The sequence below is a fragment of the Marmota monax genome, unplaced genomic scaffold (genome assembly GCF_021218885.2).
Source record: "Marmota monax isolate L192 unplaced genomic scaffold, Marmota_monax_Labrador192_F-V1.1 WCK01_AAM20220418_F8-fsc00133, whole genome shotgun sequence".
Classification (NCBI taxonomy): Eukaryota; Metazoa; Chordata; class Mammalia; order Rodentia; family Sciuridae; genus Marmota; species Marmota monax.
The window spans coordinates 3,507,325-3,519,810 of NW_026694821.1; the positions used below are offsets into that span (position 1 = coordinate 3,507,325).

General features: G+C 54.4%; 1 long non-coding RNA gene across 1 annotated transcript; it reads right to left on the minus strand.

Annotated features, from left to right (window-relative positions):
- Nucleotides 1-5: 5 nt before the first annotated feature.
- On the minus strand, nt 6-7,685 carry LOC124080219 (uncharacterized). Its single transcript, XR_006847632.2, has 3 exons — nt 7,510-7,685; nt 6,532-6,571; nt 6-1,312 (listed from the first exon to the last, which is right to left on the minus strand). It is a non-coding gene; the product is annotated as an uncharacterized LOC124080219 (long non-coding RNA).
- Between the last annotated feature and the right edge of the window lie 4,801 nt (nt 7,686-12,486).

Sequence of the window (12,486 nt, forward strand, 5' to 3'; positions counted from 1 at the left end):
CAAGCTTCTTTTTTTTTTTTTTATTGGTTGTTCAAAACATTACAAAGCTCTTGACATATCATATTTCATGCATTAGATTCAAGTTGGTTATGAACTCCCAATTTTACCCCAAATACAGATTGCAGAATCACATCGGTTACACATCCACATTTTTACATAATGCCCTATTAGTAACTGTTGTATTCTGCTACCTTTCCTATCCTCAAGCCTCTGACGCAGATGATTCTTGGATTTATTTGGGGCGTAGAGCTCAGAAGAAGGGACCCAGCATGGGCTGGAGCAGTCAGGGAGGCTTCTGGGCAGGGAAAAGATTTAGGCCCAACCCTAAGGAGAGGAGTGGGGAGGAGGGGCAGAGGGCACTCCAGGTGGGATGGACAGGGGCATGACTCTCAGGGGGAGGGGACCTGGGGCGCCTGGGAGTCACGGGAAGATTAAAGTTGTAGGACTGAATCTTGAAGGGCCGAAGAGCTTGAACTTCCTCCTGGGAGCACTGGGGAGCCATAGAGGGCTTCAGAGCAGAGCAGTGGTGGATCCTAATGTTTTCTGAAGACTGAATAGCCACAATGTGGAGGGGAGATCAGAGGGGAGATGCTGGGGCCATGGAGAGGAGGAGCAGGTGGGAGATACCCCGGTTTGAGTGATCCAGGAAGGTGGGAGGACTGGTCTCGGATCCCCCCAGTCTCCCTGCTTCCCAGCAGGCTGAGCTGGGCCTCCAGCAGCTGGTCCCTCTTTCTGCTCCTCTGTCAACACAGGGAGCTGCAGCTCTCTGAGACCAGCCGACACAACCTCCCTGCCTCATGATGAAGGTTTCCTCCATCCTCTGGCCTTGGCAGACCATGAAGGAGGGGCCTGAATGCGAGGAAGTGCCAGTCCTTTGTTCTGGCTCCGGCCATGGCTGGACCTGTTGCCCATTGTTTTCCATGCAGTTGGTGACCTTGGGCATTTGGATTGGACCGTCTTGCTCCCTTGGGCCACTGCCGACTGCACCGTGGAAGACAGCCAGGCTGGCAGGATAGTTTTCAGTCCCTTGGTGGCCTTGGGTAGGGTCTCTTCCCATGGGGAGACTCAGTGTCTTCAGGGTCTGGGACCCCATCTCTGGCCATATGGGGGTTCCAGGGGGCATTATGAAAGTGCTCATCTCCTGGGGACCCAGGAATCTCTACCAGGCAGGAAAACGAGCTCCCAGCCTTCAGACACATAGATCCTCCATCCTGCAGCCTGGCCCACCTGGGCCTGTGGGTCACAGACCCGAGCCTGTCTGTCTGCTGTGGTCACTTGGGGGCTTAGGGGGGATTCTTGCTTCACCTGTGTGCTGTTAGAAAAAAAAGAATGTGTTTATGAGCTGGTCCCTGGAATTTGACCTTTGTTCCTGTATTGTGTCCCCCAAATTACAAAGCAAATGGGCAAAATGTCCTTTCTGGGCCTCAGTTTCCCCATCTGTAAAATAACAGTAATAATAGTAGACACCTTATAAAGCCAGGGTGAGGATGAAGAACAGGACTTGGCAGCTACTACATGCCCAAGAGAGGGTGACTCCTGTCCTGAGACCGGCTGACAGAGTGCTGGGGCTGGAGCAGCTCAGCCTCACTGAGACCCAAGAAGTGTGTCTAAGAAGGGTGACCATGTCGGAGGCTGGGATGGAGTGAGGCCCACTGGACCTCACCCACTGTTGGCTGACCCCTGGAGACTGACCCACCCCTAGAGCTCCCCAAACCCTCATCTGAATAGCAAGTTCCTCCTCTCCCTTTCCCAACTCACACCAGCCCCACCTCTGCTCCTGGGCCACCCTCTGGTTCTCCCTGACCCTATGCTTTAGGTGATGGGACAAGGTGGCCTTATGTCTCAAGGTGGCCTTATCCCTCACTGTGACCACTGTGACCACTCAGAGATGGACCCTGGGGGCAGCAGTGGCAAGCGCTGTATGCAGCCCCTAGAGGGCTGGCACTCAAACTTCCCTGGTGACACAGGAGGAAAGTGAATCTCAGAGAGCCCGGGTAGTCACCCAGGGCCTGGGGCGAACAGGTGGCAGGTGCTTCCTCTGGGCTCCCCTGCGTCCTGGAAGATTTGCTGAGGTTCTGGAAGGTCTCGATACAGGGCGGGACTCCCTACGGCCCCGCCTCCCCTATCTTCCCTTATTTCCTGAGGGCCTCTGGAAATATCTGGAGTGTCTTGGTTTCTATACCCACAAGCTATTGTGTAGGAGCCCAGCCTTTCCTTCAATTCAGCCGTCTCCCCGAGGGTGAGCACCCAGAAGGAGTGATGGATCGGCACCCCTGTCTGTCCCACCCAGAAAGAAGCTGGCCTGGCCAACTGAGGTGCCGCCTTCCAGCTGCAGGGCCGCCTGTGAACCCCTTTCCTCTTGTCCCCCAAAATCATTGCAGAGAATACCAAGGGCTTTTTCCATCTTCCTGGTTAAGGCAGGCACACCTTGGATTTATTTGTCTAATGATTTTCCATTTCCTTTTCTGGAAAACCATCAGGATCATGCTGCTTTTACCACAAGGAGGCTGGGAAGAGAGGGGCACCTCCCTGGGAAGATGTGGCAGGGAAGGCCCGGAACCCAGGCTTGGGGACCCAGCTGTGTTCAGCCTGCACTCCGTCAGGCCACTTGTCATCCAATGTACCTGTGATACGAGTGAGGAACCCCGGCTGGGGTGGTGACTTCCCTAAGGCCCCTTAGTGTTTGGTTTCCCAGGTCTGTCCTCTCCCTGTCCTGCCGTGGCTGTGTCCACTCTTACCGTCAGAGGCCTCCTCATAGCCTGAGCCACGGCTTCCACTCCAGCTCCCACTGGGACTGGCCTGGGTTAGGTGGGGGGCTCCCTGGGGGCAGAAACTACATCATTGCTCCAAGGCAGACCCAGGCGTCCTCCTCTGCCCAGACCAGAGAAGGGGGAGCAGAGACTGCCCATGGCTCTGCTTCAGGTGGGGAGAGGAATCAGACTCACACCGGACATCCGGGGAGCACAGGATGGCGAGAGGGCCTGCCATCTTCCTTCCACTACTCTCTCCCTAAGGGTCAGAGCTGGCCATGGGGAGAGGGGCACTGAGGGAGACTCCCCTGCCCCTGTGCCCTTGCCATGGCTTGGAACCCCTGCCATGCCACCCCCTCCATTCCCTCCTGCCTGGACCTTCCTCTCCCCAAACCTCCTCCCTTCCTTTACATAAACAGACCTGTATGCCACATGCCCTCCTCCAAGAAGCCTTTCCTGATTACTGGGAAAAGGTGGGGCTCTTCCGTTGCCCACAAATCTACCACACCTCTTCCTGTGGCTTAGACCTGGGTCCCAGATGCCCCCCCGATCCCCCCAGAACTGCATGGTGGGGCACCCAGTAGCAGGTTTTCATCATTGGCAGGGACACTTGAGCCCGTTGGCATCTGAGTCAGTAAGAGATGGCAGGACGGCCCCCAGGCTGGGCACCAGAGGCCTGGTGTTATCGGAACCGTGACTGTACATCAGCGATGCACCCTACTCAAGTCTGAACCCTTCCCATAGAAAACCCTGCTGTGCTCCTAAAATGACCGACAGGCTTTCCAACTCTCCTGGCAGAAGTTCTGCCAGGTCGATTCCCTGGACAGCCAGAATCAGGAAAAGCCTTTCTACTCGGGACAGGCAGCTGTCTGTCATCTTGGAGGAAGAGCTAGTGAACGCCTCTTTCTTGCTGTGGCTCTCAGGAAGCTTAGGTGGAAAGTGATGCTCAGTGGCCATCTCTGTACCAGGAGTAGCTTCCTTTCTCTCTTTTGTTTTCACTAGACTGTGACTCACCCCTTATGGTCTCTTATGGCACAAAGTGTGGTGCAGAGACCAGCAGCAGCAGCAGCACCCAAGATTGTTAGAAATGCAGAATTCTTAGATGTTACTGAGACTTAATGAATCAGAGACTTCAGGGAATTTAAGTTTCTATAAATGTCTGAGGAGCACGGGAGAAATCCTCAGATGCCTTGGGAACAGAGGCGAAAGGTCCATCCTGATGCCTCCCCTCTTCCTCCCCTGACTCTCTGACCCAAGGCTTGAACTCACCCCTTCCAAACCAGCCCTTTCTCTTACTGGGCCCCGATCTCCGGCAGGTCAGATCACTGAGGAGTGTGGGACTTCTGCCCTCTTTGTGTTATTTTCTGGAAGGATGATGGTGGCCATGTGTCCCAGGTCAGGGGATTCTCCAGGAGCTGCCTGTCTACCTCCTCGAGGACTAAGGTCACACTTCTCCAGTGCCACTGGGGCAGGATCACCATGCCATGCCATACCATGCCATGCTGGGGCCCTGCACTGCCACCAGGGTGAAGCAGGAACAGGTAAGCCCCAAAGACCTGCAGTGGACCTCCTGAGAAGTTGTCCCCCCAAGGGGATGGGCCCTCGGGTCCCTGCTTCTGCTCCAAAGAGCCGTCACTAGACGGAGGGTGTGGAACACTGGGAAAAGTGGCAGCCCTGCTGGGAAGTGACATGGGGGGGATGACCCTCTAACCATCAGCACTGTACTACAAGGGGATAGGTGGCCTGAAAAGAAGATGTCACTGCCAGGGGAAGTACCCACATAGGGCCCAGTGGCCGTGTGGTAGGGATTCACCAAGGAGATTCCTGGGTCTGAGGATATGTGATTTCAGGCAGCCTTTGTGGTTCTTTCAGATCCAAGATTCTGTGATTCAAACTCTGCCTCCTCTGGGAAGGCCTCCATGACTTCTAATGCCCTCACCTACCAGCATTTCCCTAGTCAGCTCACAACCTTGCCCTGGTCTCTATTTGTGAGTTTACAAACCCACCAATCTGGGGACCATGGCCTGTGTTTCCTTGGGTCATCTGTCCTCTGATTGGCAGGGCAGGGGTGGCGGGGAGACCAAGGCAGGCATGTGATGCAGCCCCCCTCTCCTGAGTGGCTGTAAAACTGGCCAGTTCTAGGGCTTCCATTCTTGGGCCTGAGGGCCTGAGAGAGGACCCTCACCTGGCCTGGACTGCAGTTATCCTCCTCCATTAACCTGCATCTGGCCTGAGCACTTGGACTTCCTGAGTTCAGACCCTGCAGCTCCAACCCTGCCAGACCTGGCTCTCTGAGGTCCCAGCGATGTCAACCTGGAGTGGGGAGCAGGCAAAGAGGAAGGAGGAAGTCCTGCCTTTCTGCTGTTCCCTGCGTGGTGCTGCTGGGTCTGTGGGGCGGGAGGGCAGGTTGAGGCTGCAGGACACTGGGGTCACATCAGCCCATGCCTCAGTTTCCCTTGGTGCAATGGGGTCTTAATGACCTGAAGGGCCTGCTGTTCTAATGCCCTGGGAGTTCAGAGGTCTCAACACAGGTGATGGGAAGGCCCTGCCTGGAAGGGGCAGGGAGTCCATGGGAGGTAACTTCCCAGGACCTGTGGGTGGAGCTGTGGGGCAAGGCTGGGGTGAAGCTGCCATGCTGGTGCTGGGGACTCAGGTCCCCAGGGGCCATAGCAGGGGGCCATGTCATCATTTTCTCATTAGGCAAGACAGCGATCTGCCTGTGTGAGATGATCTTGCTGGCCCTGTGGGCTCCAGGAATGTTGGCTTCACATGAATAGAATCTCCAGACGGACACTGAGGGAGGGGTCTCTGGGTGGATGGGGGCAGGGGCCCTAGCATGCACCCCCGCCAGTCCGGCCCCTAGCATCAGAGCATCCAAAGAGACAAAAGAATGAACAGGGGTAGCCCAATAGGTGGCCCTGCCCTGTCCCTCTCCGTGGAGGTCAAGCACACCCTCCTGACCCTGGCTGCCTAGTAGGCTGGCACAGGGCTGATTCCATTCTGCCTGAGCTGCCTTGCACCCTGAGGCCTGCTCCCCACCTGGTTGTGTGCAGAGAGCTGTGTCAGACCCAAGCCCATGCTCACTCAGGGTACTGTCTGGAGAGGAAGAGAGACTAGCCAGGTAAGGTGTGTCCAAGAGAGGGACATGGAGCAATGTGGTCACTCGCTGCCCGCTGCTGCATGTCCTGCCCCAGCAACTCCCCACGTACAGGAGCTCCAGGAAAAAGAGATAAGATGAAGGAGGGGCTTGGATTATGAACAGCATGGGAGAGGCAATAACTCAGTGAGTACTCAAAGGGGACAGGGAGACAGGGGTGCAGGTAGCAGAGGCAACAGTGTGCATGGTGGAGGGTTTCTGAGGTGTCAGTGGGTTAGTGACCACCACGTGTGTCTTCCTCTATGCACATATTTGTGTGTGCATGCATGTGTGATATTTAGTGCACATGCAGGGTGTAAAACTTACATGTATGCATGCATGCTTGCATATGCATTATCCATGCATACGTCCTTGCATGTGAAAGCATGTGTTGTGTGTGTGCAGGTCCTGCTCAGTCTGGGGAGGAGAAAGAGACAATCAGGCCTCTATTGTGACCCATGAGGCCAGACTCAGACGGACAGGTAAGGGGGACTGAGGACCCATCCTGGAGGAGAGGAGGGTTAGGGACACCATCTGTCCCCAGGAGCTTGTTGAAAGAGCCAGCAGAGCACAGCTGGAGTGTCCACCTCTTGCTCCAGGCTGTGTGCTCCCAGCTGTCGGGGGTGGTGGTCAGGGCTGCCTTACCATTTTTGTGGGCCTTGGGTTCTTTGGCTTCCATGGACTTCTTCCTCCAAAAAGATATTAAAAATTAAATTTTATTAGCACATTGACCTAAAGATAACTCTATTACTCCTAGTGGCAAGCTTGTGAGAAGAGTGAGCGTGGTGTAGAGGAATGTCACCACAGAGCTGATGCCCTCCAGTAAGAGTTCACCGTGGACCCCTGAGGGCAAAGGAGGCCGCCTGGCCAGGGCCTCTGTTCTGCCCACTGGAACTCTCTGGGCTTTGTACCCTGGAAATGCCAAAGAGCCAGAGAGTCTTCAGTTATTGGAAGCCCCCAGCTTGTTCCAGCAGAAGGCCCCAGGGGATCCCTCAGAAGATAGAATTAGGCCAGGAGGTGTGGGAACAGTGTTCAAGGAGCACAGTAGTCCTGGATGGGGGTGGGGGTGGGAACAGGACAGAGGAAGTAGTTAAATAGTGACAGAGGCCAAAAGACCCAACAAAAGGATGGATCCAACACCAGGTCCAGATGGCATGGGGCCTTCAGGAAAGGGGCATGAGCAGGTCAGGGACACATTTTACCCGTTGGTCTGGAGTCCCTGGACTGGCCGTGAGCACCTGGACATGGCCTGTACAAACAGCTGGTCAGGGTGGGGGAGCATGAGAAACCTTCAAAGGTGAGCAGACAGCCAGGAGACTTGGGGACGGAAGACCATGACTCCCTGCTCAGAGATGCGAGCAGACCAGGTCCTGGGACCTGGGGGAGAAGACCATCTGCCCTGTGGATCCCTAGTAGCTAGCTCTCCAGGCTTCTTGGTTCCTGGTCAGGGAGAGAGAGCCCTTTTCTGTAACCTTGCTGCATAGTCTAAGAAAGAGGCAGCCTCCTGCCCACCAAAGAAGGGAGGGCGAGGAGGCAGCTGGGTGTGGCTACAGATCAGCCCTGCGACAGGGGCCCAGTCCTGACTCCACTCTGACCCATCCAAAGCCCCCCGGGGCATGTTACCTCTCTTCTCCGAGCCTCAGTTTCCCGGTGCACAAAACCAGGGTATGAGAGCCAGTGCTATCTAGCTCCTTCTTCCGATCTTGCTGCTCGATAACGTAAAAAGGCAAAGAGAAGAGACTTTTTGAGAAAGCAGAAGGGAGCAGGAAGGGAAGCTGCACCGGCCAGGCCCAGGGGAGAGGAGGAACCCAGTGTGAGGAAGTGTTCTCAAACCACTTACACACAGGACACTTCCTCCCAGAGAGCACTGTCCCGCCCTGCCGTCTCCACGGGTGTGGTCTGGCAGCCCAGCACAAAAGCCACCAGCAGCTTTTTCTGCAAGGGAGGGATGCCTGACCTCCCTCCCGGGCCAGCAGGGATTCCCACTTGCAGGGCTGGGCTGGGGAAAATGTGACTCTGCACATTCGTGGAGGACCTTCTCCAGCCCCAGATGGGTTGGGGTGGAGATGGGGGAGGACAGCCCTGTCTCCTGGGGTGACCTCATTCAAGTTCAGCCTGACTTTTGAATCTCTGCTTTTGTCCCTGGACACGGTACATGAAACTCCCGTAGGCCCCAGCCAGGCTGATGGCAGCATTTTCCTACCCTGTCCCAGAGGTTCCTCCTCGGTGGCATCAAGAATTGTGGGATATTGTCGTAGAGATGCTGGTAAAACATCAAATCAGAAAATCCTGCCTTCCAGAAATAGGTGTGACATTGTGCCCCACCCCTAGGACAAAAAGCCTAGCTTATTGCTCAGGGCAGCGTGGGTGGGGGCGAGGGTGGGGATGGGGAAAGGAGACATGAATGGGAGGCAGTCGCCTAGAAAATTATTAAATTGTTCCCTCTCGTGATTCACTGGTGGCCCCGCTAAATCCGTTTTTGATTTGAGAGAGATCGTGTGACACCTAAATGTTTGAGAGTCATCTGCCGGACAGGGAAGAATTCACATGCTTGGAGAGGTAGTGTCCATCTCTCAAGAACACGATGGTTGGGGACACAGCTTCCCAGATCATCCCTGGCCACACTTAGCCCTGTGGTGAGCTCTCTCAGGATGGGGCATGGGGAAGAAGAGGCCCAGGCCTGATTCTAGGGCCAGCCTCACCTGTGGGGCAATTTGGGACCCCCCAGGCTAGGCTGGGAGCCTGGCCTAAATCGAGAGTGCTGTGCAGGAGCTGGTGCATCTGGGAAGGAGGAGGGCCAGGCTCTGTGACAGGACAAAGTGTGGACAGTGACACCCAGGCACAGTGAGCCAGGAAGCACAGACCTCAGGGTGGTGCAGGGAAGGTGGGTGCAGCAGCCATGTTGGGTGGTGAGTGAGGAGCCTGGGGCCTAGGTATAGGAGCTGAGTTGGAACTGGCTCCTTTTGAAGTGGCACCCCCTTCCTCCACAGAAAAGTCTGAACTGGGCTTCTCCAGAAATCTTCACCATGGCCGATTTTAGGACTGTCAGCAAAGGACTCTCTGCAAAAGAGTTCAATGTAGATAACCTTCCTGTTTTCCTGATTCCCTGTTTTACTTGGCCACTGGCTGAGAAGATACCAGCAGTCCATGTGCTGGACACCCCCTTACTAGTTTTTCACAAACATATCTAGTATAGTACTTTATAGAAATGTGCACACAAGGCCTCTGGCCTCGAGATGGGCTTCACAGAGATATCTACATTTTTAAGATAAGTTACCAGTGGGCTCCATGGTAACAAATGGCAGGGAGAGGAAAAATGGGGAAAAGAAGCTCTCCCCTTCTCAGGTGTTGTCCTTGAAGAGTTAACTTGCCCAAAACAGTGAAAGAAAATGCTGCTTTTATGTGAACTTCTGCAGACTGTGAACATGTGAGCCCCCCCCCACCCCCCCTTACATGCTGGGTATAAAACTCTGAAACTACCTGAACTTGGGGTTCAGGGGTTAATTGATTACAGCAAAAGCTGTGCCCTCTGAGCCTGGCTGCAGCCAAATAAAACTGTTTCTTGCTCCTCTCTCCCTACAACACTTTCAATCCTGTGTGCTCTGGGCCTCAGCCCTTGCTCCCTCCTCCAGGGTTGGAGGGGCTGTCCTTGCTGCACGAGAAAGATGACCCCAGACTGGTACTAAGTTTCTGCTATGGCCATGGCCTCCTGAGGGCCAGGGCTGCCTGGCTGCATAGAAGCAGTGCCCTGTCAAAGAGGTTATCAGAGAGAGCAGAAGGCCCTGGTCAGGATTCTCAGAAGGTGGGCAGCTTTCTGATATTGACCACCCTTGGGGACTGTCCAGTCTTCCCATTCCCATCACTGCTCTCTGCCCCGATCCAGGAAAGTGATTCTAGAAAACGCATCCAAGTTGTTGGTAAGCAGACGGTGACTGGCTGGCCACACTTTCTGCTGCCTGTGTCCCCTCCCACCCTCCCACTCCATCTTCTTGGTGGGCCTCCCGGAGGGAATGAAGTCATTGCTTTCCATAACCGGGCAAGAAATCCCTGCTGGGTTCAGAAATAGGTTCCATTCCCTGTTGGCCCCTCTGTCCTGCACTCAACAGAAGTTTTAGGTTGGTGACAGCCATGGCCACACCCATGGGTGTCTTCTCTTCACACAGCCTGAGATTTGGACCCTTTAACAGCATCAGGGACTCTGTCCACCCACCTCTGGACAGAGCCCCCAGTGGTCTCTGTGGAGATGGCACATGAACCATCCTGGGAACAGCCAGCCCTCCCTGGAATGAGGCACATCTGGAAAAGCACTTGTTGAGATAGCTGCGGCCAGCAGGGCCTGAGTGGCCTCCAGCCCCGCCCAGGTCTCAAGAGCGGGGTGGAAGGGTGGGGGGTAGAGGGCACCCCCCCCCAACTCCTGCTTATTTAGCCTGGCTCAGGCCGTGGGCTGTGGGGAATGGACGGTGCCTCTGTTCATGGGAAGGATACTGGAGCCAGCACAGGATGAGGGGACAGTGTCTGACAAGTTGGGACATATTGGAGGAGGGGCTGAGATGGCCATGGCACCCTGCCTTGGGCCAGAATTCCCAGGGCTGTCTGGGACTGGCCACTCTCCCAGCTTCTCTGGGTGCTCATCTTGAACCCAGGCTGCTTTGCTCACCCAAGTTTTTCAGGGAAGTTGCAACTCACTCCCCCCTCACTCCTGCCCCTCACCCTCACCCCTGACCACCCTAGTCCCTCCTGGGGTCTGCAGCCTCAGCCCTTGTACTTCCTTCTGGGCTAACAGAACTGGGGCAGGTAACCAGGTCCCTGGGGGTTTTCAAGGGGAGCGGAAAAGAGAGCCATACTAGATGGAGACCCGGATCTATAAAAAGACCGCTCATGGGGCTGGAGTTGTGGCTCAGTGGTAGAGGGAAATGGTCTCGCCTAGCATGTGTGAGGCGCTGGGTTCGATCCTCAGAACCACATAAAAATAAATAAATGAAATAAAGGTGGGCTGGAGTTGTAGCTCAGTGGTAGAGTGCTTGCCTAGCATGTGTGAGGCACTGGGTTCAATTCTCAGCACCACATACAAATAAATAAAATAAAGGTCTATCAAAAACTAAAAAAAATAATTAAAAAAAGACCGCTCATGCTTCTCTCTTTAGTTAGATGAACAAAACCTCCATGTATGTTTGTACCAGACCAATTAGAACAAAACCATAATCAACTTTGATGTCACCAGATTCAAAGACCCACACAATGTGCCCACACAGTTTATGGCCAGACTCTAAACAAGAAGGAACATTTTGAGCTCCAAATATCAAATGTTTGACATGGGATTTGATTTACACAAAAGCTTGCCTGGGAATCTGCACTTGTCTTCCCAGGAAAATCCTATATACAGTCAGGTCAGTCCTAGGTGTATCACTCATCTCTTCTCAGGGACAAAGGGTGTCACACTCTGCCTTCAAGGTGTGAATATCTTTGTTTTGCCATCCTTTAATAAACCTTTGCTTGTGAGTTGCTTTAGGTGCATCCTGAGAATTTTTTTCCAGGCGTCTAAGTTAAGGACTGGACAGGCTGAGTGGAAGTCCTGCTGTCCTCTCAGAAAGCCCTCCTTGGACCCTTATCTAGTGACACTCATTGGGGGCTTGGGCCCTGGGATTAAGTGGTCCTGGGTTCTAATCCCAGCTCCCTCTTTCCTTGGCAAACCTCTTACATCATAAATCTTCCAGGGCTGTGGTAAAGATTGGCCTCAGCTGCATGCCGTTTGCTTTCATTCCGCCTCCTCTGGTTGGGCTGAATGGTGACAGACCAAGGAGAAGGCAGTGGAGGAGTCTGAGAACTGCCTGAACCTGAGGCTCCAGTCCCAAACCTTCCTCTTTCCCATCAAATGCTCAGGTCATGGCGGCAGAGGCCCCTGTGCATTATGGGAGGTGGGGAGGGAGGTCCACCTTAGCACTTCTAGGGACCCCTGCATTCTGAAGGCGCCTCCTCGTGTTAATAATGCCTCAGCTCAAAGGTATGGCACTATCCTGGTGGCATTAGGGCAAAAGCCATGCTGGCAAGGGGAGTGGTGTGGCTGGAGCATCGCCTTGACAACCTTCAGATGGTGAGAGGTTAGTAGTGCATAATTTGCCTGTGCAAAAGTGCTTTCTTAGCTTGACTCATTACCTTGGTCCCCTACCTCCTGCCCTTTTCCCCAGCAGGTGAGCCCCAGCCAGACACACACACACATGCTCCCTGGTCATAGTGCAACCAGCCATAGTCCATATAGACTAGGAGCTCACATGCCAGAATAGAAACTTCATGAAGACAAGCTGCTGATCTGTGTGACTTGCAGCCATCTCCCCAGCCCCAAGAACAGTGTTTGGCATGGCAAATATCTGCTGGGTACATTAGTAAGTCTCAAGGGACTCTCACCCGCATGCCCAGTAGCACACCATGTAACCTCAGCTGCACGGATCTGGACCTGTGTGGACAGTGTCACAGGCTCCTGGATCATGCATGGGTTCACACAGGCTCTGCTGATGGCTGTGTGGCCACACCAGCCTCTGGGTGTGGGGCTAGTTCTCCCCACCTCTTTTCTGGAGTCCTCTTGCCTGGGTCCCTATACCTGTC